We start from the raw sequence: 6,000 nt of genomic DNA on the forward strand, positions 1-6,000 counted from the left end.
TATTCCAGTGTGTGCGTGTGTGTGTGTGTATGTGTATGTGTGTCTGTGTGTGTGTGTGTATCTACCTATTTCTCTCTATATACAGTACAATTTCTTTATCCTTTAATGTATTGATGGACACAGGTTGTTTTCATGTCTTGCTACTGTAAATAATGCTGCTATGAATATAGGGGTGCAGATATCCTTTTGAGTTAGTGTTTTTGTTTCCTTTAGATTATTCCCAGAAGTGCAATTGCTGGATGATATGGTAGTTCTATTTTTAATTTTTTCAGTATCCTTCCACACTATTTCCTATAGTGTCTGTACCATTTTACAATCCCATGACTAGTGCACATGAGTTTCCTTTTCTCCACATCCATGCCTGTGTTTATTTCTTATCGTTTTGATGATGGCCTTTCTAACAAATGAGGTGATATCTAATTGTGGTTTTAATTTTCATTTCTCTAATGATTAGTGATATTGAGCACCTTTTCATGTACCTGTTTCATGACAAATGTCCATTTAGTTTCTTTGCCCACTTTTTTTTTTAATTGTTGGTTTGGCAATTGAGTTGTAGGTGTTCTTTATATATTTTGGATATTAACTCTTTATCAGATATATAGTTTGAAAATACTTTTCCCATCTTATAGGTTATAGTTGTACTTTGTTGATGGGTTTCTTTTGCTGTGAAGAAGCTATATGTAAGTGATTTATTAAATTGAAAGGCAGTGGATGTGTACAATGATTATTTCTTCACTTTTTTTTTTCAACGTTTATTTATTTTTGGGACAGAGAGAGACAGAGCATGAACGGAGGAGGGGCAGAGAGAGAGGGAGACACAGAATCAGAAACAGGCTCCAGGCTCTAAGCCATCAGCCCTGAGCCTGACGCGGGGCTCGAACTCACGGACCGCGAGATCGTGACCTGGCTGAAGTCAGACGCTTAACCGACTGCGCCACCCAGGCGCCCCTATTTCTTCACTTTTTATCTCACCCCCTTATTCAATTTCATTTCATCTCTCAAAGACTGATTTTTGTCTACTAATTCTTATTTAGCTAGTTTCTCTTGGTAGAAGGACCTTTGCAAGTACTCTCTTTACTTGAATTTTTTCATCTGGTTATAAGAGTATTTGCAAATAGTGAGTGACACCAATTTACCCAACAGCTTTTGGATATATTATTATCTCTTTTTTTTAACGTTTATTTATTTTTGGGACAGAGAGAGACAGAGCATGAACGGGGGAGGGGCAGAGAGAGAGGGAGACACAGAATCGGAAACAGGCTCCAGGCTCTGAGCCATCAGCCCAGAACCTGACGCAGGGCTCGAACTCATGGACCGTGAGATCGTGACCTGGTTGAAGTCGGACGCTTAACCGACTGCGCCACCCAGGCACCCCGTGGATATATTAACATTAATATAATGTCACAGTATAATATGATACAATTGAACAAAGTAATCATAAAGTTAATCTGCAACATGATATTATTTTTAAAGGCTGTTAATCCATTCTACCAGAGGTGAGATATAATGAGAATATATTGAACCCATCAGCAAATGTAGTTAAGAACTGTATATGTAGACATTTGCTTTTCAAAAATACATCCCTCTCAGGCATACAATGTTTTTTTTAAACTCAAGAAAATACTTTAAATAATACCAATAATAAAAAAAAAACTATGAGATATATGTAGTACCTATCATAGCATTCCTTTCTTTTCTTTTCTTAATTTTCTTATTTTTATTTTTTGTTCAAGTTTTTTTTTTAATTTAAGTTAGTTAACCTATAGTGTAGTATTGGTTTCAGGAGTACAATTTACTGATTCATCACTTACATATAACACCCAGTGCTCATCACAAGCGCTCTCCTTAATGTCATTACCATTCAGCCCATCCCACCTCCCCTTCAGGAGGTTTGTTCTCTATAGTTAATCGTCTTTTATGGTTTGCCTCCCTCTCTGTTTTTATCTTATTTTATTTTTCCTTCCCTTCCCCTATGTTCTTTCACTCATTTGTTTCTTAAATACCACAGATGAGTGAAATCATATGGTATTTGTCTTTCTCTGATGCACTTATTTCATTTAGCATAATACACTCTAGTTCTATCCATGTTGTTGCAAATGGCAAGATTTCATTATTTTTGATGGCTGAATAATATTCTACTACATATATACATATACATATACATATACATATACATATACATATACACATATATACATATACATATACATATATACCTATATGTATATGTATATGTATATATCGTATCTTCTCTATCCAGGCATCAGTCAGTGGACATTTGGGCTCTTTCTGTAATGTGGTATCACAGCATTATTAATGTACCATTATTTGTATCAGTTTAGTTTATAAAATTTGGAATTGTGATGTGCATTTACATATATATTATATGTCTAGACATGTCTATGTTTGCTGTATAGATTAGGGTACTCACTATATTTAATGTTAATATCAACCACTTTGAAATTATTTCCATTATGTTAGATGACAAGAAAGATGAAAGCAAATGTGCACATTTTTAAATTATTCACTAGTTCCTGAGACTCCATCCCCTAGCACCATGTGTGACACATAGAAGGCGCTAAGTAAACAGCTTTCAATAAATGGCAGAATGAACCATCTTAGTCTATTTGGGTATACTTCATGAGAACCATTTGAAGAATTGAGAACACTTTAAGTATTGATAATGAACCTAGGGTGGTTGGACCTACTGTGAAACACTTTTTAGAATATTGACCATGAAAGGGTAGCCAATGGAAATTGGGAGCAGCATCAGCCTAGGAACACCTTATTTCCAACACCAAGCATGACTGTTCAATTTCCTTTTTTAATTAAAAAAATGTTATATATAGCAGTGTGTAGATACTGTTAGTCTTTTATCGCACTGAGCACAAAGAGGAACAATGTCTTACTGGCAGAGTTAGAAAGTGAGCTAAGGAAAATTGCAAAATGTCAACTATTAACTTAGTCCTTGGATTCATATTTGGGAGGATATGCCTTGGTGAATTGTAGGCAAAAGATATGCCAGATGTTTGGCTAAAAAATTTTAAGTACATTTAGATTATTAGTAAATAATTCAATTTGTAAAATACATTCCCTTTATTTATAAATTTATTGAGCACCTAAATATGGAAGAAACTAAGTATATACCAGTGAACAAGATGAGACTCCCTGCCCTTGTGTTTATATTCTACGATTCAAGACAAGCAGTAAATAGTAATTAAAATATGTAAATAAAAATTATAAAATATGTTAGAATGTATGAAGTTCTATAGAAAAAAAATCAGAGTAGTACAAGAGGATTTGGAAATATCATTGATTTTGAAGAGGTCTGGTGCATGTTTTTAATAGGATGGTCTGGGTGAGCCTCACTGAGAAAATACTATTTGAGAATAGCTTTGAAAGAGGGAGCTTGCTAATATCTGACTAGTCCAGCAGGCAAAAGGCAGAGTCTGGATGTAGCAGGTACAAAAGTCCTAAAGTAGGACCAGGCCTAGCATTTCTAGGAAGAGCAAGGATGCCAGTTGTTACTGGAATGGAATAAATGGGTCATGAGATTATAGGTGGAAGGTTTAAGTACTTTGGCATTTATTCTGAATAAAATACAGAGCTATTGGATGATTTTTCTATTTAATGAATATCCACTGTATGTTCTACTCTCAGTGGTTTTCCTGCCCAGTATCGGGCTTCCTAACTTTAGAAATATCCATTGTCACTTTCGCCTTCATTTTTATAACTTTGTAGTTTAACACACTTGACAAGGGCATAATTGTATGCTTAACTAATTTCCTGACTACAACTTCTATTTGGCAAAAGGCCCCGAATTTGTTTCTTCTTACTTGCCTTTTTCACAGAAATATCTTTGAAAATTTATTCAGAGAAATAAGTAAAGCTTCAGGTACAGGTTTTCAGTTTCATTTTTAGCTTTTACATCTACACTCAGACAGTTGTCCCTAAGTTCTATTATTTATGCACTTTTCATTCAACAAACATGTATTCAGCGTTTCCTGTTCATCAAATACTAAGTGTCTGTATGGAGATGCATAACACCTTTAAAGCATAAATCTCTATACTTTTGGTTGTAGTGAGTCCAATGGCTGGCAAGGTGTTTTACACAATAGGAGACATCATAAAATGTGGTTGCTGGGGTTTAAGTGATTCTTGTAGAAATAAACTATACAACTTATAGAATTTATATAATTTCCATCATACCACGTCAAGATAATGGAAAGCCAGAAAGAATTTTAAAAAGTAAAAAAAAAAGTGTTAAAGCTTAAAAAATGCTTATATATTTGTTAATGTTTCTGGGTGACCTGGGGAGACACCCAAACCCTGAGGCCTCCACCCAGCCTATCCCCAGGATGTCTTAGTCTCATTGCAAAAAAGAATTCAGACACACCAGTGATTGAGCAGTGGAAGTGAAGAGTTTATTTTAAATGATGGGGCGCCTGGGTGGCTCAGTCGGTTAAGCGGCCGACTTTGGCTCAGGTCATGATCTTGCGGTCCGAGGGTTCGAGCCCCGCGTCGAGCTCTGTGCTGACAGCTCAGAGCCTGGAGCCTGTTTCAGATTCTGTGTCTCCCTCTCTCTGACCCTCCCCTGTTCATGCTTTGTCTCTCTCTGTCTCAAAAAATAAATAAACGTTAAAAAAAATTTTTTTTTTAAATGAGAGTACACTCTCAAGATGTGAGAGCCAACAAGCTCAAAGGAAAGCTGTGCCCTTGGGTTTGGGGTTTCTATCTTTTATTAACAATTGTTAACTAGTGGGGTGGAATGTTTATTTATTTTGGGAGGGGATTTTTTTAGGGAGTAGGGTTTTGTGTCTTTTCTCCCTTAGTTAGTCAGGGTCTGGCCTTCTTTGTCTGGGGCCTGTGTGGTTCCATCTAGCTTCTGGTGGCTTTGTTTTAGGAATGTTGCTGGAATGGGTATCTGACTTTTCCTGATAGCTGACCCTGACTCTCCTTTTACTGGCCTCTAGGCATCCTGTTAAAACCTAAGGAGCTGCTTATTCTAAAATTTATATATGTAACCTGTATATTTATCTATATCTATCTATATTAAATATAAAAAAATATGTATGCATACATCTTTCAGTTTTTTAATAGGAAACAAAACTCCTTGCTTTGGAAATCTGTATGTAATCCACACATGGATTAAACATTAAACATGGCTCTGATTTGTTCTGTTGCTCAGAAGTATGAGATATTTCTAATGCTGTCAAAATATTTCCCATATCACAAAGACACAATAATGGAGAAACTCCAATGACTTTTGTTGGCTATATAATGGTTTCTAACATATGTATTTGAGGTTTAAACCATTATTCAAATCAACAGCACTAATCTGATTCTCTAATTTAGTTCTTTTTTTCATTGAAAGAAGACTGAGTATATAAATGTGTCTGTTCATTGCATAGAATATTTTTTAAAATGTGCACAGCCATATTTGTGAATGTGTAAGGAGAGCTTATTTGACTTTAACAAAATTTTGCTCTTACCTCTAGTATCACTATGCTGAACACTTAAGATTTGTATCTTCATAATTAATGAAAATTAAAAGCAGGCAAGGAAAGAAAACATTGACATTAAACACAAAAGTGTACATTTAGTTTTTACATTAAAGATAATTGCTATTTTTAAATTTTTTTAAGTTTATTTGTTTATTTTGAGAGAAAGAGAGTACAAGTATGGTGGGGCAGAGACAGAGGCAGAGAGCACAGAGCCTAACATGGGACTGGAACTCACGAACCGTGAGATCATGACCTGAACCAAGATCAAGAGTCGGATGCTTACCCATTGAGCCACCCACGTACCCCAAGATAATAGCTATTTGTTAGCTTTATTATCATAGTAATATTTTTATTTTATTAAATACTTCAATAACTTTAACAACTTTAATATTATATTAATGCTTTCTCTGATCTACTTTAGCTATGTCCTAAGATTTGTTATTCTATTTTAATATCACTTGATTCAGAGTATTTAAAATTTTTTCTTGAGTTTTCC

The sequence above is a fragment of the Prionailurus bengalensis genome, chromosome F2, assembly GCF_016509475.1.
Source record: "Prionailurus bengalensis isolate Pbe53 chromosome F2, Fcat_Pben_1.1_paternal_pri, whole genome shotgun sequence".
In the NCBI taxonomy this organism is placed as follows: Eukaryota; Metazoa; Chordata; class Mammalia; order Carnivora; family Felidae; genus Prionailurus; species Prionailurus bengalensis.